Genomic DNA, 26,443 nt, shown 5'->3' with positions numbered 1-26,443 from the left:
ATGGTTGATGTGAACAAATTTGGTGAAAGAGTATGAAGATATGAGGATGTGTTACATTGGGGGCACGACACCGGTTGGCGCAAAATGTTCACGCCGCTCCTCACCTTCCAGATAGTGGCCTGTTGGGTTGCAGACACCGTTGGCCTGAGCGACTGCGCTTGGTCACCACCCGGTGACCTACCCGTGCCCATTGCGCCCTCGCGCCATCTGGATCAACCACGGATTCTGTCATCTATCGCCAGCCCGCTGATACCAGCCTGCGCTTGCAGCTACGCCTGGCAACGCTTCTCATCGTCGACGTCACCTACCACGTGGGGCCAATGCGGCCTACATAATCTTCACAACATCACCAAAAGTTCGGGGCACGACACCGGTTGGCGCAAAATGTTCACGCCACTCCTCACCTTCCAGATTGTGGCCTGTTGGGTTGCAGACACCGCTGGCCTGGGCGACTGCGCTTGGTCACCACCCGGTGACCTACCCGTGCCCATTGCGCCCTCGCGCCATCTGAATCAACCACGGATTCTGTCACCTATCGCCAGCCCGCTGATACCAGCCTGCGCTTGCAGATACGCCTGGCAACGCTTCTCATCGTCGACGTCACCTACCACGTGGGGCCAATCCGGCCTACATAATCTTCACAACATCACCAAAAGTTCGGGGCACGACACCGGTTGGCGCAAAATGTTCACGGAACTCCTCACCTTCCAGATCGTGGCCTGTTGGGTTGCAGACACCGCTGGCCTGGGTGACTGCGCTTGGTCACCACCCGGTGATCTACCCGTGCCCATTACGCCCTCGCGCCATCTGAATCAACCACGGATTCTGTCACCTATCGCCAGCCCGCTGATACCAGCCGGCGCTTGCAGCTACGCCTGGCAACGCTTCTCATCGTCGACGTCACCTACCACGTGGGGCCAATCCCTCCTACATAATCTTTACAACATCACCAAAAGTTCGGCGCACGACACCGGTTGGCGCAAAATGTTCAAGCCCCTCTTCACCTTCCAGATCGTGGCCTGTTGGGTTGCAGACACCGCTGGCCTCGGCGACTGCGCTTGGTCACCACCCGGTGACCTACCCGTGCCCATTGCGCCCTCGCGCCATCTGAATCAACCACGGATTCTGTCACCTATCGCCAGCCCGCTGATACAAACCTGCACTTGCAGCTACGCCTGGCAACGCTTCTTATCGTCGACGTCTCCTACCACGTGGGGCCAATCCGGCCTACATAATCTTCACAACATCACCAAAAGTTCGGGGCACGACACCGGTTGGCGCAAAATGTTCACGCCACTCCTCACCTTCCAGACCCTGGCCTGTTGGGTTGCAGACACCGCTGGCCTGGGCGACTGCGCTTGGTCACCACCCGGTGACCTACCCGTGCCCATTGCGCCCTCGCGCCATCTGAATCAACCACGGATTCTGTCACCTATCGCCAGCCCGCTGATACCAGCTTGCGCTTGCAGCTACGCCTGGCAACGCTTCTCATCGTCGACGTCACCTACCACGTGGGGCCAATGCGGCCTACATAATCTTCACAACATCACCAAAAAGTTCGGGGCACGACACCGGTTGGCGCAAAATGTTCACGCCACTCCTCACCTTCCAGATCGTGGCCTGTTGGGTTGCAGACACCCCTGGCCTGGGCGACTGCGCTTGGTCACCACCCGGTGACCTACCCCTGCCCATTGCGCCCACGCGCCATCTGAATCAACCACGGATTCTGTCACCTATCGCCAGCCCGCTGATACCAGCCTGCGCTTGCATAGACGCCTGGCAACGCTTTTCATCGTCGACGTCACCTACCACGTGGGGCCAATCCGGCCTACATAATCTTCACAACATCACCAAAACTTCGGGGCACGACACCGGTTGGCGCAAAATGTTCACGCCACTCCTCACCTTCCAGATCGTGGCCTGTTGGGTTGCAGACACCGCTGGCCTGGGCGACTGCGCTTGGTCACCACCCGGTGACCTACCCGTGCCCATTGCGCCCTCGCGCCATCTAAATCAACCACGGATTCTGTCACCTATCGCCAGCCCGCTGATACCAGCCTGCGCTTGCAGCTACGCCTGGCAACGCTTCTCATCGTCGGCGCCGCCTACCACGTGGGGCCAATCCGGCCTACATAATCTTGAAAGTTGAAAGTTGAAAGTTTATTTCCAGTAAAGCACATACGAATCTTTATCAAGGGAAATCGGGAAAAAGTTGCTCAATTGCAACTTGACGGGCCCAAAAACCCTTTCAGCAGCAGGGCAGTGGGCTAACACAATACTCTAACATATAGAAGAGGAGCAAAAAAAAGAATAAGAAAAAAAAGAATAAAAAAAAGAAACATTGCAAAATTGAAAGGCATAGAGACAGCAACCGGTATCATGCACGGGGTAAAAAATGAAGATACGAGAATACCTTCAAACTGCAGGTCATCCACACAAAAAAAACGCGACAGGCACAACGGCAATACAGTCACCGACATCACTGTAGTAAATGGTAGATCAAGTAAAAATATTCAAAGCAACGTACTGGCAATACTAATTGGCAATGGCAGTACTACAAGGCACAGGAACAAAAAGCCGAAAACGAGATAAGAAAAATTTAGAGGGCAAGATTCACAGCGCTCCGACCATTCTAGGAAATAAAGCAATCGTGTAAGCTAGATAAAGAGGTTATATCAACCTGCTTGGCAGCAAGGTTGTTCAGAAGAGTAGGCAATGTGTGGCGAAGCATTTGCATACCGTAATTCGTTCGTGAGCGAGGTACTTGCCAGTATTCTGGTGACCTAGTGCTGTACAATTGAACGCGTCGATTTAGGAAGGCTATGCTGCATAAACGATTTTGGCCAGATGTTTGATCCTTTCTATATGCTAAAGCTAATCGATAGTGGAATAAGTGATGAATTTTTAGAACATGTAGTTTTCGAAATAACGGTTCTATGGGGCATGCGAATGGTGCGTTACAGATTAAACGAATTATTTTCTTCTGTAAAAGAAACAACTGATTTAAATTTGAAGCTGATGTCGTGCCCCAAACGAGACAGCAGTAGTTTAAATGACTGAAAAATAAGGCATCGTAGATTATCATTTTTACCTTTAAAGGGAGGTATTTCACACAGAACAGCATTCCTACAACTTTAGAAAGTTTGCCCGCAAGAAAGTTTATGTGGTTAGTCCATGACAGCCACTCATCAAAAATCACACCCAGTGTTTTGACTGAGCTTACAATTTCAATTTTGGAACCAGCTAGCATAATGTCATTTTCCAAGGTAATATTCTTGTTTTTTGCCTGAAACAGAAGGGCTTTCGTTTTATCGACATTTATTTTAAGTCCATTATCAGTGGTCCAGCGGTAAAGTTTTTCTAAAACAACATTTGCCGTAGTTGCAAGTCTGGCAGCACAGTTCGAGGTAAATAACAGAGTTGTATCGTCGGCATAAATCACATAATTGGTGTGGTGATCAACAAGCACTATATCATTGATATAGATATTAAAAAGAAGAGGACCCAGTATGCTTCCCTGTGGAACACCAGCTTTCACTGGTAAACTTTGGGAAGCAGTTTTTATCGCAACTAATTGGCTTCGATGTTCCAGATAGGAAGTAATCAGGTCTAAGGCGACACCACGGATTCCATAACGACATAATTTTTGGAGTAGGAGAGCATGAATTATGTGATCAAAAGCCTTGCTGAAGTCTATGAAAACACCAAGCGTGAGCAGGCGTGTTTCTAAATTTTTTAGGATAAATTCTTTTTGTTCAAGAACATCACCAAACATAAGAACATCTTTTGTTCACAACATCACCAAACGTTCGGGGCACGACACCGGTGGGCGCAAATTGTTCAAGCCACTCCTCACCTTCCGGATGGTGGCCTATTGGGTTGCAGACACCGCTGGCCTGGGCGACTGCGCTTGGTCACCACCCGGTGACCTACCCGTGCCCATTGCTCCCTCGCGCCATCTGAATCAACCACGGATTCTGTCACCTATCGCCAGCCTGCTGATACCAGCCTGCGCTTGCAGCTACGCCTGGCAACGCTTCTCATCGTCGACGTCACCTACCACGTGGGGCCAATCCGGCCTACATAATCTTCACAACATCACCAAAAGTTCGGGGCACGACACCGGTTGGCGCAAAATGTTCACGCCACTCCTCACCTTCCAGATCGTGGCCTGTTGGGTTGCAGACACCGCTGGCCTGGGCGACTGCGCTTGGTCACCACCAGGTGACCTACCCGTGCCCATTGCGCCCTCACGCCATCTGAATCAACGAAGGATTCTGTCACCTATCGCCAGCCCGCTGATACCAGCCTGCGCTTGCAGCTACGCCTGGCAACGCTTATCATCGTCGACGTCACCTACCACTTGGGGCGAATCCGGCCTACATAATCTTGACAACATCACCAAAAGTTCGGGGCACGACACCGGTTTGGCGCAAAATGTTCACGCCACTCCTCACCTTCCAGATCGTGGCCTGTTAGGTTGCAGACACCGCTGGCCTGGGCGACTGCGCTTGGTCACCACCCGGTGACCTACCCGTGCCCATTGCGCCCTCGCGCCATCTGAATAAACCACGGATTCTGTCACCTATCGCCAGCCCGCTGATACCAGCCTGCGCTTGCAGCTACGCCTGGCAACGCTTCTCATCGTCGACGTCACCTACCACGTGGGGCCAATCCGGCCTACATAATCTTCACAACATCACCAAAAGCTCGGGGCACGACACCGGTGGGCGCAAAAAGTTCACGCCACTCCTCACCTTCCAGATCGTGCTCTGTTGGGTTGCAGACACCGCTGGCCTGGGCGACTGCGCTTGGTCACCACCCGGTGACCCACCCGTGCCCATTGCGCCCTCGCGCCATCTGAATCAACCACGGATTCTGTCACCTATCGCCAGCCCGCTGATACCAGCCTGCGCTTGCAGCTACGCCTGGCAACGCTTCTCATCGTCGACGTCACCTACCACGTGGGGCCAATCCGGCCTACATAATCTTCACAACATCACCAAAAGTTCGGGGTACGACACCGGTTGGCGCAAAATGTTCACGCCACTCCTCACCTTCCAGATCGTGGCCTGTTGGGTTGCAGACACCGCTGGCCTGGGTGACTGCGCTTGGTCACCACCAGGTGACCTACCCGTGCCCATTGCGCCCTCGCGCCATCTGAATCAACCACGGATTCTGTCACCTATCGCCAGCCCGCTGATACCAGCCTGCGCTTCCAGCTACGCCTGGCAACGCTTCTCATCGTCGACGTCGCCTAGCACGTAGGGCCAATCCAGCCTACATAATCTTCACAACACCACCAAAAGTTCGGGGCACGACACCCGTTGGCGCAAAGTGTTTACGCCGCTCCTCACCTTCCAGATCGTGGCCTGTTGGGTTGCAGACACCGCTGGCCTGGGCGACTGCGCTTGGTCACCACCCGGTGACCTACCCGTGCCCATTGCGCTCTCGCGCCATCTGAATCAACCATGGATTCTGTCACCTATCGCCAGCCCGCTGATACCAGCCTGCGCTAGCAGCTACACCTGGCAACGCTTCTGATCGTCGACGTCACCTACCACGCGGGGCCAATCCGGCCTACATAATCTTCACAACATCACCAAAAGTTTGGGGCACGACACCGGTTGGCGCAAAATGTTCAGGCCACTCCTCACCGTCCAGATCGTGGCCTGTTGGGTTGCAGACACCGCTGGACTGGGCGACTGCGCTTGGGCACCACCCGGTGACCTACCCGTGCCTATTGCGCCCTCGCGCCATCTGAATCAACCACGGATTCTGTCACCTATCGCCAGCCCGCTGATACCAGCCTGCGCTTGCAGCTACGCCTGGCAACGCTTCTCATCGTCGACGTCACCTACAACGTGGGGCCAATCCAGCCTACATAATCTTCACAACATCACCAAAAGTTCGATGCACGACACCGGTGGCGCAAAATGTTCACGCCGCTCCTCACATTCCAGGTTGGTTACCTTACCCATTCTAAACAATACTATACCAATAACTACTTCCTTGTCGCGGTGTCGTGCCCCTACGACTTGAAATTACGCAACTGGCTATGTTCTTGTTACAATGTGTTCACCCTACAATTGCTGTCACAGTTGATACTCTTACTATCAGGGGATGTGGAACTAAACCCCGGTCTAACTAAAGCACAGATAGAAACTCTATCTGACGCTACCAAGAAGACCGAGCAAACCGTTCTAACCATTCGTGAAGATATTAATCAGCTCAAGGCAGTACAAAATAACCATGAAACTAGTCTCTCAGCACTAACAAACCGAATTTCAGCGCTAGAAACAGTCCAAATCGAACCTTCATCAGGCGCCGCACCCGAAAACGCCGCCAAAATCAAACATGAAATTGAAACGCTAAAAGCTGCTAACACTGACGCTAGTAATCGATTGCGCCGCAATAATCTCTTTTTAGGTATTGACGACTCTGTTAAAGAAACATGGGAAGAATCAGAGCTTAACGTCATAAACATTTGTTCCACCCAACTAGATATTACGCTCGAACCAAGTGCCATTGAATGTGCTCATCGGATCGGAAAATTTGCCCCCGACAAGATTCGGCCAATCATGATAAAGCTCGCTCACTTTAAAACAAATGAAAATATTCTTAGCTGCAAATTAAGCTAAAAGATAGACCTTCACCGTCAGAGAAGGCTTTGCAGCAGCCACTCGCCTTGCACGCGCTAAATTACTGAAATATATTCGGCCACAAAAGTGTGCATTTAAGCTGAGGGTGGATAAACTTATTGTTGGAAATAAGTCCTACTTCTATGACGCGAAAACTGATAAAATCCCAGAACTTCGGAACTCACCCGTCATTACATTCGATAACAGCGCACCATTGGAAGCCACCTCAGTTTGCAGCACATGACGGGTTTGGAATCATTCCGCCTCGAGTAACACGTGTATCCATCTTATGGCATTTCTAAACATAAACATTGCATTTACTAACATACGAAGCATAATTCCTCAACGCGACGAGCTTTACAGTTTCATAAATGATATCAGTTCTGACATAGTGATATTAACTCAAACATGGTTGCATGATGACGTCACAGATACGGAAGTGTTTCCATCCAATTTCAATTTTACAATTTTTCGCCGGGATCGCAAAAGTAAGAAAGGAGGTGGCGTGCCCATAGCCATTAGAAGCACCCTAGCATCCTCACTTATCTTCCATGACGATAAAATAAAATTAATATGGGTTCTTGTCTCCAACGGAGCCTCGAAATTTGTTTTTTGCGTCTGCTATAGGCCGCCAGACAGCCACCCCGACTTCTGCGACCTACTTCATCAATCCCTCCACACCGTTACATATAAACATTCTAATGGACCCATTTTTTTTTTGTTTGGGACTTCAATTATCCTGCAATCGGTTGGTCATTGCTTTCAGCGTCGAATGGGACACCATCTAAAGAGCAACAATTTTTAAATACTGTCCTTGATTTTAACCTTCACCAGGCTATAACGTGCCCTACCAGGGGCAATAACATACTAGACCTCCTGCTAACTTCATGCCCTGACGACATAAAAACCATTAATACGCTCCCTGGTCTTAGTGACCACAACCTAATCCATATTTGCATCTCCTCCCCGCCTAAAAAGAAATCACCCACACGGAAGGTAATCACGGAAAATTTTGTTGCGATTAATCACGAGCTCGCGAACTTCTTAGATAACTTTAGGAATACGTACCTAACACGAAGTGTCAACTGTAACTGAAAACTTTTTAAGACTACAATACTTAACCTAAAAAACAAATACATTCCTACTACCCTCATTAAATCAGATTCCAACTGCCAATTGTTTAACAAACAGCTAAAATTACTCTGTAATCGAAAAAAACGCTTGTACAGAACGGCCCGCCTAAGCCAAAGTTCAACTGCGTGGGAGCGCTACCGCGCATGCGTTAATCAGTACTTAAACGAACTAAAAGCTGCAAAAATCAAATTCTTTTCCCATAACCTATTATCAATTCTTCAATCAAATCCCAGCAAATTTTGGCGCATGCTGTCCCCTGAGTCACAATCTAATGGAATAAACCTCACTAACGCTGACGGAGAACCAATAGACGCTGACCAGTGCGCTTCTGCTCTAAATGACCACTTTACGTCTGTGTTTTCCTCTACCAACACCACTGATACGATAACACTGCCCGAAACTGCAGCTGTAGCGATGCCAGAAATTGAAATTACCCAAGAAGGAATATTCCAACTCATTAACAATCTTAGTTTCATCCTCGGCGGGCTGTGACAGTATTAACAGTAAATTACTAAAAAGTACCGTTTCGGTCTCAAGACAGATACTTTGCCTCATCTTCACACAATCATTACAAACAGGAAATGTCCCAGACAATTGGAAGAAGGCTCAGGGTATTTCCATTTTTAAATCAGGCAACCGCGCAATCCCAGCTAACTACCGACCTATTTCCTTAAACAGCATCCCATCTAAAATGCTCGAACATATCATAGCTTCTAACCTAATTTCATATCTGGAATCCATCAAATTTTGCTTTGATCATCAACATGGTTTCTGGAAACTACTATATAGCGAAACACAACTGGCAGAATTCACACATGATATACTTCACTTCATGGATGAAAATCTTCAAACTGACGCCATCTTTTTAGATTTCTCTAAAGCATTCGACCGCGTTCCTCAAAACCTATTACTCTCTAAACTATGCAGCCTGGGAATCCCTCCCAACATAATTTTCTGGATAGAAAATTTTCTAAAAAACCGTAAGCAGTTCACCAGCGCTAATGACCACGACTCACCTCTCTCCGACGTAACGTCAGGCGTCCCCCAAGGTGCCTGTCTGTCCCCGCTTCTCTTTCTAATATACATAAATGACTTACCCACCAATGTGCTAACCAAATTAAGACTTTTTGCCGATGATTGCGTTTTATACTCTCCAATCTGCACACCAGACGACAGCCCTGAACTTCAACATGATTTAGATTAATTGTAACTTGGTGGGATAAATCACTAATGCCATTAAACCTGACTAAATGTAAAATGAAGTCATTCACCCGCAAAATGAGCCCAGAAAAATTTACCTATAGCATAAAGTCTGTTCCCATTAGCCCTACACAATCATACAAATACCTCGGAGTGCACCGGTCATCGTCGCTATCATGGTCAACGCATATTCAAATCTTCTGTTCAGAAGCTTCACGCACTCTCGGATACCTGCGCCGCAACCTAAAATTAGCCTCGCCAGACATTAAAAAGTTAACTTATGAAACTTACGTCCGACCGAAACTAGAATATGCTTGCTCAATTTGGCACCCCTCACAAACATATATAACTAACGATTAAGAAAGGATTCAGAACCGCGCTGCCCGTTTTATTTGCTCCAAATACACTAACGATATTAGCGTTACTGCAATAAAAGAATCATTGAAACTGCCGTCACTTGAATCTCGTCGTATCATTTCTCGATTGTGTCTAATGCATGCTTTCTATTATCATCCTCAATCACGGCACGTCCTCCTTCAACCATCGCACAGAACTTCATCCCGCATAAACCACAGTCACCCTATCCCACCAATAAATGGACAGACCTCTGCAATGATTACTTCCTCCTTTCCCAATGCGATAACACTGTGGAACAAACTAGCTGATAATATAGTCACGTGCAATAACCGCCAAATTTTCCGCTGTAAACTAAAATATTACGTGTCGCAATCTAACTGAATGTGCTGTTTTCCCTGCTAATGTTTAAATACTTTTTAACTACTGTATAACCTGCTGCCACTTTTCTCTGGATGCATACCTTTGTACCTTTACTTTTTATTTGCATTTGGTAGTATTGACGTTTTGCTTTGCATATTGTACCTTTTTTTTCATTGATCTCTGAATGTTTACGCTTGGAACCTTAGGAGTTTTGTTGAGTTGTTCATCATACCTTGTACTCCGCCCCCCCCCTTATGTTATGCCTTCGGGCCTTTAAGGTGGAATAAATGAAATGAAATTTGTCGATACCCGTATCATATAATAACGGTTTTGCCAAGTAACGAGAAATACTCAAAGAAAACAATTAAACCCTTCTTTCTTCTTAGCGGTGTTAGTACAAAAACTTCAGACATACTTACCCATTGTCGGGGATACCAATGCACTCCCTAAATTTCACGTCTTCAAGTCCTGCCATTCAGCTGATTGTCGATGTCAACATTTAGGCATGCTCGAGACATTATAATGCCAAACGTTTCCCTTGCTCTCTAAAACGCTTATGTGGTTGAAATCTTTAAATTCATTGCCCAATTTTCGAAGTAGCATTTTCAGCAAAAAACCCATTACATGCATCATTTTAGAAATATGTATCTAGGCAGTTTAAATATTCATCACAAACAACCAAGAACCAACAATCACCAAACTAACAAAGTAAAAAAGGCACATTCTTCCTTGCACAATTGTGTTGTGGCTTAGTTTCAACTGAGCGAGTGAATTCCGACAAGTCGGTGGCCAGCGGAATAAACGATGGGCCGACTGACTCTTTCGGAAGGTCGGCGAGCCTTGCAGTAGCGCAGCCAATTGCCAGCTCACCTCGTCTTGACGTCACAAAAAAAACGCCACAGAAAATGGGAGAGGGTGCATTGCGAAGGCCAGCTTTTGTGAATTGTTATTTCTACTAAATATCTTCGCGTAAGCGCGCTCAGAGTACTGGAAACATGGCGTGTAGACTCTGGACTACAGTTTTCACTAGTAATACTGCAATGTTTACAAACAACTTCAGTGTCCTCTTAAGTAATCCCCGTTTATCCTTAATCCTATATTTTTCTAGTCAACCTTACTGAATACCCCCTCTAGAAGCGCGCTAAATAGTTTTAGAGAGATGGTATCTCTTTAAATCCCTCCCTTTCGGATCGTAAATTTATCGCGTTGCTTTTGGAGGAGCTGTCCTGCCCACTATTGGGAATGACCTTCCCAGTGTCGGCACCAAGGTTGTGATTGGCATCCTAGCTATTCATTGAAGTTGGGAATCAGCCATCCCGACGCTGTCACCGCTATTGGGACTGGGTCCTTTCAACGCAGCCACCACTGTTGCGACTGGCCACCAGAGCGCAATCACAAGTGTAGCGACGCTGCCTTGCTCCGTCCGCTATCGACGCGGTGCACAGCAGAGCGCTGAAGCTCCCGAACCGAAGAAAACTTAAAGTGACAATTATATACAGCATGTACAAGAGTAAATAAATGCTACATGCCTCGCGCAAAGGCGACAGCAGCTCTCCACTAGCTGCTTCCGCAAAGTACCGCCAGAAAATGCCGCTGGAGAAAAAGCTGGCGATATGTAATCCGGGCGGGTTTTTATACCCCCGGGATTCCGTTGTGGCCCCGAGAAGTTTGAATCGCTCCAATCAGGACTCTCGCTGCCTGAAGTTTGAGATCCGACGAATGGAAGCGAAGCGGTGAGTCAGCCGAGCCGCCCCGATGGGGAAAGGGAGGGCGAAGCCCACGCCGTCTCCGGGACCTCCCCTCCAGGCGAGTAGCAACCTGCCCGTCGCTTGTCGTTCATCCGATGCAGGATTCGGCCGAGCCATCGCGACGTGGAAAGGGAGAGAAACGACCACGCCTTCTTTTAGAGAGCTCCTTCAGGCAAGTCGCAGCATTCCGATTGACGGTCATTCACCCGATGTATGATTCGGCTGAGCCACCGCGACGCAATTAGGAGGCGACTCTGCCGCGCTGCATATTTAAGCTGGCTTCAGCCTGTCCGCCGCGGGTGGTTCGGTCTGGTTTGTACAAGGCGTGAATTGGCTCCACTGTCGTCGCGTCACCCCGTGAAACGCATTTGGGGCAGACGCTCGGGCACAACACCAAGCACGCCTTATATATGTCTTCTAGAAGTCTTATATAGGTTTCTTTTATTGCCTTGTCTTTTAGGGCTTCTAAAACGGCTGCGGTGAGTACGGAAACAAACGCTTTATTGTAATCTACAAAAGCCACGTAAAGTGGTTCAGTGTACCTTGCGGATGTTTAAATCGGTTGACGACATGGATTTGATCAATGGTTAAGAACCCCTTTCCATACCCAGCTTGCTCTGTCTTCTGATGGGCATTCAGGCTGTAACGTATGCGACTAATTATAACTTGGTAAGCAGCTTGTAAACAACTGATTAGGCTCATGGGTCGCAGTTCTTGGTGTCTTTCGGATCTTTTTTCTTGTGAATAAAGATAATTTTGGCGTTTTTCCTGGCTATGCGCACTTTTGGAGTCTCCAAATATTTCGAAAATGCTACACCAAGCTTTTCCAGAAGAATATCTCCTTCCGTCTTCATAAAATCTATGGTTATGCTGTCATCACTTGCTGCTTTTCCTATTGTTATGCACTTGAGAGTCTCTCCTACGTCCTCGTCAGTTAAAACGTGGACATCGCAAGTTGAGCTTGCACTACCGCTAGTTCCCCTGGTCTAACGTCGACGGATACATCCTGTTGTCAAATTGTTCCGCTAACTTAATTATTTTGTCCAAGTTGTGGATAATGTTACCCAGCTCGTCTCTGAGCGCCTACATCGCGTCTTTGCCGAAAACTAGCTTCCTCTTAGTTTCTCGCAGGCGTCTTCCTATTTGTTGTTTCCTCCTATTTCTTAGATCACGGCCATTTTATGTGAGCGAACGTCGTTTACTTTACTTCTGTAATCAGTTTCTAGAACTTGGCTACTTCAATTTCTTCTGCTGTGCTTCATACGTTTATGTTATTACACTTGGCAAATATTTCCTTCGTTTTATTAGTTTTTTGTTTGTTTCTTACATGTTGCGTCTCCCACAGCTTTTGCTGAGTCACTGAGTGCCGATGTTAGGTTCTCACTTAGCCTGTCTTCATTATTTTCAAAACCGAGAATTTATTTGGAAGAGTTGTTTCAAACTCCTGCGACCTGGATTTGACTCATTCTATGCAGGGTTTGTAGGTTTTCACGAGTTTCTTTGTCTTCTGAGATTCAGCTTTAGCTTGCATATAACCATTCTGTGATCGGTGCTCCAAATCTTACTCGGCACCTCTACGACTTCCGCGATACCCGAATGATCACTTAGAATGAAGTCAATTTCTGTTTTGGTTGTACCATCGGAACATTTCCTATTCTTTCGTTCCCTAAAAAATGTGTTCATCAACCTCGCGTCATTTCGCTCTGCAAATCCCACCATTGTATCTCCTCGACTGTCGCAATTGTTGAATACAATTCTTTCACTGACCTTTATCCCATCGGCTTCTTACCGACCTTTGCGGAAAAGTCTCCCATCACAATCATGGTCTGTATTGTTGCCTTCTCCATTGCTGATTCGACATGCTCGTCAAGCTGTCTCCGGCTTCGTCGTCGTAGCTGGTTGTTCGCGCATACGGCTATACTATCCGTTATGTAGTATAGCTTTATAGCTTGTTTGGCTTCGTCACAGCAGCGCGACTCTCTCGGTAATCCAGAAAAACTCGTTCATGTCTTCTGCTATTTCTCTGGGAATCAAAAATCGCACCCTATGTGTTTTTTCTTCTGTCGGGGTCCACTGTCACATAGAATATACGCAATAGGGAACTCTATGAATCCTTCTCCTTTCCTTGCAACTTCGGTTAACCCTATAAATCCTACTTAAAGGGGCACTGAAGTAATTTGTAAACATTTCGGGATTACTGGCGCAAATTGTAGTCCTGAGTCCATAGGCCATGTTTCGGCCCCTCTCAGCGCGTTTATGGGAATTTTTTTAGTAGAAAAATCATATCGAAAATGCCGTCCCCCTCTCTCCACCCTCGCCCACTTCCTGTGGTGTTTTCGTGTGACGTCAAGAGGAGATGAGCTGGCAATTGGCTGCGCTACTGCACTGCTCGCCGACCTTCCGACACAGTCAATCGGCCCAGCGATTAGTCCGCCGGCTGGCGACGGGTCATCGGAATTCGCTCTCTCAGTTGAAACTAAGCCACAACTCATTTGTGAATAGAAAAATGTGCCTTTCTTAACTTTGTTATTTTGTACACTGTATCGAGCTCCCAGTCAAGGTCGCTCTACACAAGCGCTGCACAAGCGCACATGCGACGCTTCGCTACTGGCACGCTAGTAGGAAAATCTAAGGTCACTTGAAGACAGAAGAAGAGTCGGCGAAGTCAATATTGGTACTAAAGAAATGAAATCAAGTGGAACCTGTATCGTACAACGTAAAACTATGGAGCAGGAAGCCGTTTTTTGCGCTGGGTGAACAGGCACTCCGGTAAGCAGCCCGACCACACTTCTGCGAACACTTTTCCGTCTAAGAAATGGAATTGGTAGACATGAGAGATTGTGGAATTTTGGTCACCGCTTACTGCACATGCGCTATACAACAAAAACTCATCTAAGCTGCTTGAAATAATAAATATAAATATTAGTGTAAATTAGTTATACGTAATTTATTTTATATATCCAACCTCGACAGTGCTGGGTCGTGGCCGAGTGGTCTGAGGTGCTAGGATTGTTGTTTTGAAGTCGCAAGTGCGAATCCCCAATGGTACATGCTTTTAGTTGCGAAATATGTTATGCTCAGGGCCATGTCTCTCCCTGCCTTGTTGTTGTTGTCCGCAGTCCACGCTCTACTGCGAATGCGCGTCTCTTCAGCTCCGTCAGTGTTTGGGCTGCCGTCAGCGCAGTCCACTATAAAGACAAATAGTTAGGCGGCGCCCGGTTTCGATCCCACGACTATCCGGCCTCAACGGGAGGTACGTGGCGCTCTTCCCAATGCGCTACAAACCACGACGGGAGCATGTGCTACGAACGCGCCTTACTTCCTTCACTCATTCAAAATACATGAAGAAGCTACTGATACATCCAGGGCACGCGAAGCTGAACGTCAACCGAAACGACGAACTGAAAACTAATGCGAACTTCAGTCGATCCCATGACTGCTTCGCATGCTACTCCGGGTTCGGCTACGGGAAGATAGTGTAATTTTTTTTTCGTAAGTTGATATTTTCAATTGCGGCCGATGTTTTCTATATTAAGTTCACCATTTTTGGGCCTTAACGTTCACTACTCCGCGAGCGAGTTCGCAGAACGCGCCGAATCAACAGACCCTTTGGCTGGTGCGAACACGCTTTTTACGATACAAGCATGAATGAGGCAAGCTCCAAATATGGGGGAAAAGCGCACGACATTTGAGCGTCTGCGGTGAAGTGGAGGGCGTTGATCCACTGCATAGGCCTCGGCTAGTGATTGCTACGATTTCAAGCCGGCCTGGGGGGCCTATCTGAAGTATTTTACAGCCAACAACGTGGCACAATCGCGGTATGACGATTACTGAGATATTAAAAATGCCCATCCAACGATGCCGTCAGATCTTAAACATGTTGTTTTACCGAACGGAAACCGAAACTTGTTTGAATGCTACCCTTGGACATCTTCCAGTCAAGGTGCATCTCCACCTGTCGTCACAGCCTTTAGTTGGTGCGGCCGCCGCAAACCGCGCATAGTAGGTTTTCTTCTTTCGCGCTTTATAAAATAATTACCGACTTAACAACCCAATAAACAATGAAAAGTGTGGTAATCTGAGCCAGTCAACGCAGTGCAAGCAAAACCGAAAGTTTGACAAATTCACTTCAGTGTTTCTTTAATGTCCCAGAGGTCCTCTAGTAGTACAGGCAAGCTTCCCTCGTTAAGCAGAGTGTGTGAGTTTAAGGTTGCCAGGGTCAAGTTCCAATGGCGACCTGGTTCCACGCATTGCGGACGTGTTTGTACGAAGCCACCCCAATTTTCTCATTTTCTTAAGGAAAACTGCTAATTCGTTCGCACTCCTGTTTCATAAAGTTACAAGCAGCAAGTTCCAATGGCGACCTGGTTCCACGCACTGCAGAAGTGTTGGTACGATGCCGCACCAATTTTCACATTTTCTTCAGGAAAACTGCTGATTCGTTCGCACTCCTGTTTCATAAAGTTACAAGTGCCTTTGCAGCAAATTTGAATCTTCTAGCAGCAATATATTTTTGTAGTTATAAATGCACTGTTTCTTGCAGTTGCGGGGGCGGCCCCGGCGTTGAGTAACATTCCAGTAAATGGAACCCAGCTAACTGTCCGTTTAAACACCATAGTCGCAGTGATAGGGTGGCCGCTTAAACGCCATAGTCGCGTCATCGCATCCATGTTCCGATGGTGTAGTAAGTTAAATCATCTAGATGGGCGCATGTTTTGTAAAGTTACAGCCAAAAGCTGAAATGTTTAGAAGCAGTCAGCGTACGTTCGAAAGGTTCCATTCATGCCGGACGTGTTTATAGAAGTTCCTGGAATTTTCGCCTTTACGTCAGGAAATCTACCGTGTAGCAACATGCACATCTGCAAAAATGCAGATTTGGTGGACATAGGACCTGTAGTCGATGTAATAGCGTAAATGTAAATAATTGGTCCTACATAATTTGAAAAGCTAAAGAATAAAGAAATATTAAAAGAAAATGTTAACAGAAATATTCTGAAAACATCTGATGGCAAAGCGCATCACATTTCTACGAAAGCCAAATTTATATGTTTTTACAAATCACAATCCCAATAAGGGGACTTGATATCTTTTTAGAAATGGGATCCACTTTCATGTCACAATGTTATTAGCTTATCAGGTTTTTGCGTGCATCGGTGCCATCTTTTGTCAGTAAAGCATAGTTTGAATTTCGGCAGTGTGTTGTGTGTACGTGTTTCTCCATTGTCCCCTTTTTATTTCGCATAAGGAATTATCAAGCTTATTGTACCAACTCGCTCGTATCAAGCTTTCTTTTATAATTGTATAACAATCGGGTAAAGTTCAACAGATATGGATGTTTGAAGAAAAGTATGAAGAACGCAAATTTAGGCACTGCTATAAAAAAACAGAGCTTCGATTTTTCTGAAGCTCTCCCGTCTTTACATATTTCCTATGGTCATCAAAACACGTTGCATCATTTTGTTTGTGTGGTGCGCTATTCGCGGCAGAGGGGCCTATCTGCCCAGCTGTCCTCGATGTCCTGTAGTGATATCGACTTCTTGACATTGGTGTAAATTATGCATGCTTTGTGTAAAATACAAACGATCCCTTCAGCAATACATAAAACTAGAATGAAACAGAGAAATGGCATTTCAACGTACATCTTGGCACCCTATGAACCAACTGCGCCTAATTTAAAGTGTACAGATTTGTGAAAAGACGACGCAACTCGATGGTGTAGCCGAAGGTTTAAAAAACGCTCTTTCAATTTTTATAAAATTCTCCCATGATGTCCTCGGGTAAATTTACATTGGTTGGAGGTAAAAACACCCTGAATCTTATTAAAAACACAACAAGGTTGAGAACTGGGCCAGTTGGTATACATTCATTCTGAGGGAGCAGCGCAAACTAGACAGGACAAAGGGTAGGACACAACACCAGCGCTTACTAACAACTGAAGCTTTTATTAGAAATTGGGAGAACATATAAAGAAGCCTGCATACTAACACACCGTGACATAGGCCATGCGCACAACACTCTTGCACACCCTGAAAGTTGTAGCTCATGCGAGGTCAAGGTAATCAACTTCACAACCCAGCAAGCACACCGAGGGGGAACTAATGCAGTCATCACCATTCTTTTTGATAAAGAAGGCTTCGGATATCTCCCTTGTGCGCGCGTCTTTGTGTGAAAACAAAATACTTGTCCCGTTAAGTTTCGGATAACATCCATGCTTAGAACAATGTGACGAGAGATGGGACGAAGGCTTGCCCTTTACATCGGAAGGCTTGACCTTTACATCGGAAGATTTGCCCTTTACAGAGTTGCGATGTTCCCGCAGACGTTCATTTATGCATCTCCCCGTCTGTCCAATGTATTGAAAACACTGTCCATATTGAAAACACTAGACTACAGCGCCCCTTTACTACAAAGGCGTCACCGCTGGAACATACTCTGTGAATTCACGCGGCGAGAGAACGATGCCATTCGGGTTTATTTATCGGAGCTTTTTCTGGAGTTTTTTTTTGCACTAGAAACTCTTCCTTTTGGTATGCTATTTTGCTTTTCCGAGCAGATTCATGTCGCCCACACAGTGGATACCTCCAAGCCGCAATCATATATGCGGTAATTCGATCCATAAACACAAATATTTCACAATACCAGAAGTTGCACACATTTTTGCTTCCTAGTTTGCTGGAAATACCGTGTCCATGCCTGCACACAGCGCCACCTCTCTCTTGCTTACTCGCACACAGGCACACTAGTGAGGCGCTCAGAGTGATTCGGGACTGCATATCTGGAGGAGCGGGAATACTTCTGTAATGATAGCCTGATGTCGTGCAAAGTCACACAAAACATCATCTAGGTTGTGTGTGAGCGCAAAAAAACTCCAGTAAAGAAACATGTCACCGCAAAGTCAATTCGGGAAGAATTCCGCATTTACAACCGGAAGTATTTTTAATACAACGCTGGGCTTACCAAGTTTATTATCTTCCCCTCTGCATCCTGGATAATTCAAATGTAATCGACCGCAAGAAATGTGCTCCTGCGCCTACTGTGCCTGAAAACACTGTTATAATGTACGCACGGAAAATATAAGGAGCTCGCGTATACATGCCGGTGAAGTGAACTATGCTTTTATTTTCAGCGCGCCCTGAAATCAATGCTTTTTGGGGAATAAAACAAGTTGACAAGAGACGTGCCTTTCATGCTCGACAACTGAATATGCCTGAAGAGCTTAGTGGTACGGGAAGAGGGTGGACGGGGGATTATGATTGTCACGCGGGGAAACGTGACCTTTAAGGAAGACGGTTGAACGTTTGGTATATTATAGAGGTCTCTGGATTGCATTTGCAGAGAATGCGTGCGACGCAGTTTGAGGAATCAATAAACTCCAGGCTAAACTTTAAAACCTGATGGAAATCTAGAGAATTACAATTCATACGGCCATAAACATAGCAGCCGTGTTGTCTACGAAAGTCAAGTTCGCACACTTCCTATACGCGGTGCGAAATGAAGTGTTCCACTCTACACAGTGGCAGAAAAAAAGGAATAGGGATGAAAAACACACGCGTTCCCCAGCATTAACTCCTGACACGTGTGGCGCAAACAAACCAACACGAAAAATTGAACTGATCAGCGGCAGGTTCATGTTATCTACACACAGAAGGACATGCGTGTACCATTCAAGGAAACGCTGCCTAATACCAAGCAACGTTCACAAGAGTGAATTCTGTGCTGGAGTGTACATATTCAAAGGGTAACGATTGTTTATGGCATCAACGATAAGTTATAAACTGCCATTTTCCAACTATATTTGGTGTCATTTCATCTGAGCGTTGATCTTTTGCCTTTGGTAAAAAAAAAGTCGAATATATTGAAATCCTAACGACGCAGATGTCACTTTTTCCTGTCTAAGCACCCCTAAGAAGCATGGATGACAGGGATCAATGCTCCCGCTTTGGACACTTTATTGGCGACATAATGCACGGTTTTTTTTGTTTATAATGAAAGTATATTCTACGTTCAACTAAAAAAATGAAACAGTCTTTTTTAATCTGTGGCGAAAGCAAAGAATGGGGGCAAGTGGGCTGGTTGGTGCATGTTTAAAAATATAAAAAACAGCGCAAAGGACAGGATGTAGAGTAGAAGACAAACAGGCCGCGCTGACTAAAACAAAGAGTTATTGCTTGCGGGCGGCTTATATACACGTCTACAAAGCAATGGAAAGGAAAAAGGAAATTACTGATGGCAAGGGAAGACGAAATTACAGATGGCATGAAATGTTCGTACCTTCTTGTCACATGGTCATCGATACGTAAGGCCCAGTTATACAATTGAAAGATACGCGATGTCATTTTCATACAGAAGCACGGAAAGTTTTCTAACACATTTACACCCCTCTGAATAATGCAAAAGGCTTCAAAAGTTTCACGTGTGCGTTTGTTTGCATATCTTAGAATGATACGACACTGATCAACTTTTGGTTCGCACTTACACTGGCGACAGTGCGCAGCTAGGTCACAGCCGACATTTGATTTTAGTGAATTTGCATGCTCCTGGAGCCGTATGTTGACACCTCTTCCCGTCTGACCCAAATAGATTCGTTTGCAATTCAGGGGAATTTTGTAAACGACATTCTGACGGCAGCCTACGTACTTCGTTTTGTATTTAATCTTACCTGAGCTGTGCTTTCTGCTTACCTTAATCACCATCGCACAGAGCCTGCTCCGTTTGTTGGGCGCGGACATAAAAACTTTTGCGCCCCTTCTTTCGGCAATCTTCTGAACTTTGTGCGATACCTGTTGCACGTAAGGAATGACGGCTGGACGGCGTTTTGCGTTATCAGTTTCTCTGCTTACTGTCAGTTTGAAGGCTTCGCCGGGGTAGTCCTTCGTCAGACGGCTCGCGACAAAGTACTTTTAGCTGAAAATGTGCCTGTTTAGTGTAATAAAGACTTATCTAATGCGGCATGTGCTCCTTGGTTTATGGTGTTTAGATCAATGTCTGAATGATGTGCACTGAAATGATGTCTGAACGATGTGCATTGAAGAATGGGCATACACATATTAAGTGGTGAAGGTCTGCTTTGGTCTTTGTGTTGCAGTATGGACAATGTGGAGGTGAGGGTGCTGTGGGGCCCTTTGTCCACTTCTTAATGATATGTGGGGTGTAAGGTGCATTGGCGCAAAGCTTGTTGATGAATACTTCATCGGCTCTTGTTAATGAGGGCACGCTAGCAAGAGAACCAGAGGGTGTCACTAGTTTATACCGACATTTCATGCGCTTCTCGAGTCGCTGGATGAGTAGGGCAGGTGAGGTAGCCGAGAAATAAACTGGCGGAGGGGTAACGTTAAGAGTATCCCGCGTCACGGCGTGAGCGGGCTTGTTTCCTGGGCTCGCCTCTTCGCGACCCGGTGACCAGTCGCTTCAGAAGTCAACTTTGTGGCCTTTTAGTGGTTCTTTAAGAAGAAATATGTAATTAACAAGTAGGTTGAGTGAAATGAGTTTCGTAGTTCTCGGATTGCTGCGAATGAATCTGTCAAGATGCGCACGTTGGGCGGTGGTTTAAAGTCGAGTTCGTAGCAGATGTGGTTAATCGCGGGTTAGGGTGGGCAGTTCTTCTTGGTTTTGGTTGAAAAATATTTGCTCGTTAAAAGATGGATTTTCGGAGAATGTCCATACTGCACCGATATGTGTGGCAGCCACGCTTGTATCGATGAAGATATGAATTTAATTTGGCAGTTTGTACGCCATCAGCTAGTGAATGCGTTGAGATATGTTTGCTTGTAGAGCCCGTGGGATTGGCTTGCTGAGGTGGCTTTCAATGTTGTCTGATATCGACCAGGGTGCAAGGGGGAGGAGGAGCTGAGGGTTTTCGTCCCATTCCGTGAGAAGCAAGCCTTGGCGGGTGAGACGTCGTTTGCGGTCTGCTTGGTCTTTTCTTTCATTCATTACAGTAACGATGCGAGAAAGTGCCACTGCCTGCTCAAGGGCTGTCTTTTTAGTGTGTTTTGAGAGGCCGGTTATTGTACGCAATGTGGCTCTATGGAGCACCTGAATGTGTGTGGCGTTGGTCTTATTGAACTCATATGCAGCAGCTTCATATGCTACAGTTCAAACTGAGACCGCACGTGCCATCGTTAGGCAAGCTTCTTGACTCACCCCTTCGTGTTTGTTGGAGAGGCGCTTTATAGATTTCAGCATTGGCTTCCATTTTCGGCTCAGCTCTGTGATCCATATCTTGGGGCTGTTTCAGCTAGTTAGCGGAACGCCGAGTATATCCTTCTCGTCTATATATCGCAGGTCATCTCCTGTGGGTTGAGCTTTGTTCGTGCGTGAAACCATGAACAGCTCAGTCTTTTAAGCGACGAGTTCAACGCCTAGTTGTGGTAGCCACGCCTTTATGGTGTTTACTGCTACCTGTAGCTCGGTGAGCATGTCTGTTGTGGTTGAATAGTCTCGGCCCTCGCACCATAGTGTCACGTCATCGGCGTATATAGCAAATCTAGCCCACGTTCCTTCTCCAAGACGGTTAGCCAATTTTGCACTGACTATGTTGAAGAGGACTGGTGCATGCATTGATCCATGTTAGGTGTTAGGTGCCTGGTGTCCGTCCGTGCAGCTTGCTGTTGAGTTGTAAGAGGCGGTTGTGAAGGACGTTTTGGATCCATATTTGCGCTTGTTTTGGCCGGAAAGGCTTGAGCTATTTCATTCATAATTGTGGCCTGGTCGACTCTGTCGAAAGCCTTTGTAAGGACCACAGTTAAAATGTAGTCGGGAAGTCCGCGGTCGTAAGGGGATCTGTTGATGACGCGGCGCAGCAGCCAAAGGAAGTCCTGCGTTTCCAAATCCGGCCGGAATCCATTTTGGGAAGGCATTAAAAGAACATGTAAAGGGCTAAACTTCGGAGAAATAACGAAAAACCGAAGATGAGTTTTTGTACACTAGCGTCTGCACTGTGCGTTTTTCCGTTTTTTCTTCCGACTTACTGGGACGACAGATGCATCCGTAATCTATATCACTGATATGGCACTTGTGCATACCTCACGGCTGGTCGCTAATCAGAGCTCTATACAGGCTGGTGTGATAATGTGGTTCGACTCCTCTCATAAACGCTCTTGAGCACCTGTCTCTACACAAAATCTCTGAAGTGTATCTTCACGGAACCAAGTACTCTAAAATGCTCTTCTCCAACTCAAGTGATTGAACCTTGAACCATGATAACGTTTCTATTATTCCCTCCTTTAGTGGCCCTCTTGTTCTCTAACAGGGCATTCATGCCCCCTCAGACAATAAAGCTCTTCCTCATCCTCCTTCAATCTCGCACTCTGTTGCATCCTGACCATACAGTACAGAATTATAACATTCCGCGTGTTTGTGTAGAAATGTACGGAGCACCCATGAGTGAAACATGAAGGCTGTAACTTAAGTACTTTTAATATAGGCCAAAGTTCGAAAAAAATCTTTCGCCCCTCCGTCTAACTATGACAATGGTTGAATGCTAAGCTTCCTTGTGATTGACTCTTTGGGGTTAGCCAATCTCCCACTGCGAGTATGTGCTGCTGCTGTAGAGCTATGCAGCACTTCTCTACTGTAGCGACAGTAACTCTTGCGTGCGAACTACGCAGGCCTAAACGCTTGGTTTTGGGTTGTACAGCGCGAATCGGTACCTTCTACTTGGAGTTCGCTTCGACGATGTCAAAATAGAGCAATCGGATCAACGCCGGGTTCATAATGTGAGGGACACAGGTTGGATTGCCGCCACTTTACCCGCGATCATTCCTCAACACCGTCAGATAAACTTGGATTTTCTGCCGGGTGTATAGGGTGTATTGGATTTTCTGCTGGGTGTCTGACCCAAGAATCGTCAACCAGGGCGTTCCTCAGGGTTCTATATGAGGTCCCCTACTATTACCTATATATATCAATCACCTCCCTACCTGTCGTAACAACAGTAACTGTATGCTCTATGCTGACAATACGACAATATTTTTTTGCGACAACGACATCTCTATTCCAAAAGCAAAGTTACCGACCGATCTTGAAAAGGTTAACTGCTGGTACTGAAATAATCTGTTACAAGTTAACAGGCTAAAAACCACTTTCATGATTTTTCATCCCGCTCACGAAGAACTTACAAACACACCATATATCATTTTTGACAATCGCGTCATCCATTCATAAGATTATACTACGTTTCTTGCAGTTATCCTAAGAAAATATGAAATGTCAAAAACACATAAGATCGGTTGCGTCTAAACTTGCATTCGGCATTCGTGTCCTCATTAAAACCCGTTATTTTTTCCAATGGTCCCTTCTACGATGGTTTCATTTCTGGTTCATTCACAGTCATCTTACATATTGTTTGTCTTCTTGGGGCAACACGTATAATATCCATCTTGCACCACTGCGTCGTCTTCATAATCAAGCCCTTTGTCTGCGCACATTCAGTGATTGCCCATCCACCGTAAAACCCATCTTCCACAATCTTGGCATCCTACCCCTCTCTCTCGAACTTGATCTTAAGCTATGTGTACTTATTTCGCGTTTACAAGATAATCCTGAGTTTCAGCCGTCCTTTGACAGAACATGATTGCTTAACACAAACAAACCCCAGGTTTTCAGTGCAACATAGTATATTACTTCCTACTGTCTGTTTCAACTACGGAAAACAAACACTGTTATTTTCTGCTGCCACCATCTGGAATGCCTTACCCCCTTCCCTTAAATCGTACCCCTCCCAGTACTCTTTTCATAGGTCTCAAAGAAAATGCATACTAGGTACACTCCCATAATCAAACTCTGATCGCCTGCTTCTTTCCCCGCTTACGCTTAAGTATAGTTGGTGCCTCGTGCTTACGGCACACGAAAAAATATACATGATAACTTTTTGAACTACCTACTGCGCACATGCGCAGTACTCGAATTTACTACCAAGGAGTAACTGTTTGTATGAATTTGTTTCTGTGTGTTCTATTTTCATTGTTGTCTATACCTCCTCCTCTATGATTTTTTTTTGCATTATGAAACGGGAGGCCCCCTATCAGATTTTTTTCCATGGAACCTCCTTCTGTAAAACCATGTTTTTGTAAAAACCGTACCGAACTACTTAATAAAACAATGTCAATGTCAATGTCAATGTCAATATTGGCGTACAACGGCGTCAGTGGGGACACAAAGCTTCGCTTGAAACTTGGGCCCAGAGCCGAATTTGGCATTTTATTGCCAAAAACGTCTATTCCTGTCAGCAGCAACCCTGTTTTAAAGAACTTTACCCCAGGCCTAAATAAATCATAAAATTCAGAATTTCCCCTCATGAATTTCCTCTTAGATAAACATCGCTTGAGGTATTGTTGCTACCTTTGAAAAAACTTTTTTTTTTTTAAAATAGAATTTTTTTCTATGTTGCAATTAGAGAATCACCCACCATTCCAAATTGTTCCGCAAAAAGAATTAGGTTTTTATCTTAGTTTAAAGGCCATAGAAATTTTATAACGGTGGGTGAATGGTTCTGAAACCGAAACGAAACTTTTGCAGTAAGAGAAACTTATAACTGCAGGAATATGAGCAGTGAAATTGAGGGTTTATCTGGTATCTTTTAGTATGATGCTTGAAATATTATTCAAGGCAATTTCTTAGGCTTACTTTTCAAAAAATTGCTTTAATTTCAGTAAGAGGGATGCGTGACCCCACAAGCGTCTCTCGTTTAATTTGCGGGAAATTTATGACACCGCTGGTAATGCTCCATAGCTGGTCCTTTGTTTAGGCATTATTCTGAGTCAAAACAGTAACAACATACGTGGACGTTTCATTAAAAGGGCGTAGTCAATTCCAGGCCAAGAACGCGACAGAAGCGAAAGTTTCATGACAATCGGTACGCAGTGAATGCTCCAACCGAAGACCACGTGCACGTGAACATACCGAGTAATGCTGCAAAGTTAGGGAACTTGGAGAAAAAGTCTGAGGTACTCTTCCGAGAAGCTTCACCACGGGGTAATATGATTCTAGTTCTGCGGACAGCCGTTCGATGTTGCAACATTGACTTTTTAGAACCATTCAGTGCTGCTTTATGCAACATTCTGTGAAGCTGCACATTGACACGTTTTCCTGGACAGTGACGTGAGATGTTCACTGGTCACATTGAAACAACCTTAGACGCGTAGGCACGGAAATTTTTCGTCGTCTTCCGTCGCTTTATCTTGTTACGTAACATCACATCACCAGTTTATTCCTATAACAGCAAGCCAATCAGCAGCTGCTCAGCGCGTTACACTTGCCATGATGCTACCTCTTGTAATAATTTACTAGTACTTTATTCCTCCTGTAATAATTTATATATCATTTTAGGAAAGTTACCATAGAACGCGTGAACTTTTGGCTTGCGCTGAACAAGTGAAAAGGATACAAGCCAGTTGCCACTAAATAACACTGTGGCCGCGATATATTGAAAACACTCAGATAAGAGCTCGAGTAAACCATGCGCTCGATAGCATCGGACATGGCTTCTAAGCTAACAATTAGTAAACTCTATATCTCGTACGCTAGCATGTTCGGCTGAGCCAAAGAACTTGGGTTCGATCGGCGGCCACGGCGGCTGCTTTTCTGATAGAAGTTAAAAGAAAAAAAAACCCTCGTGAGTTCGAGATTTCGGTGCACGTTAAAGATCCCCAGATGGCCAAAATTAATCCGGAGGCCTCCACTATGGCGCGCATCATCGCCTGTTTAGCGTCGGCGCGTTGAACCTCTTAATGAGTCAATTGTAGGCCAAGAAGCGCGTCTTCCAAACAATAGTGCACTGCTCCAACTCCACAATATTCGAGCCAAGGAACAGCTTGTCACTAGACTCAGAGACTTCACAATTGCAATATTCAAGAACAAAATCCGCCCCGTATCTGAAGCCTTCCTTGCAAACGTCGACGAAAGACAATAGTCGACTAGCTCCCTTGACAAGTAAATGCCTCCATTCTCTTTCGCGCTCACCTCTCATGCGCTTGCTATCCCGTCTCTTTATTCCCAAGATAA

The 26,443-nt window shown here is 46.0% G+C and overlaps 1 long non-coding RNA gene and 1 pseudogene across 1 annotated transcript in view; both read left to right on the top strand.

Moving 5' to 3' along the window:
• Positions 1-26,443, top strand: part of LOC144164048 (uncharacterized) — a 198,921-nt gene that overhangs the window by 44,206 nt on the left and 128,272 nt on the right. The window lies entirely within an intron of this gene.
• Positions 85-6,885, top strand: LOC144164171 (uncharacterized; annotated as a pseudogene).

This window comes from Haemaphysalis longicornis, unplaced genomic scaffold, assembly GCF_048455015.1.
Source record: "Haemaphysalis longicornis isolate Haplotype H1 unplaced genomic scaffold, Haemaphysalis longicornis Haplotype H1 scaffold_13, whole genome shotgun sequence".
Taxonomy (NCBI): Eukaryota; Metazoa; Arthropoda; class Arachnida; order Ixodida; family Ixodidae; genus Haemaphysalis; species Haemaphysalis longicornis.
This window is presented reverse-complemented; position numbering and strand designations above follow the sequence as displayed.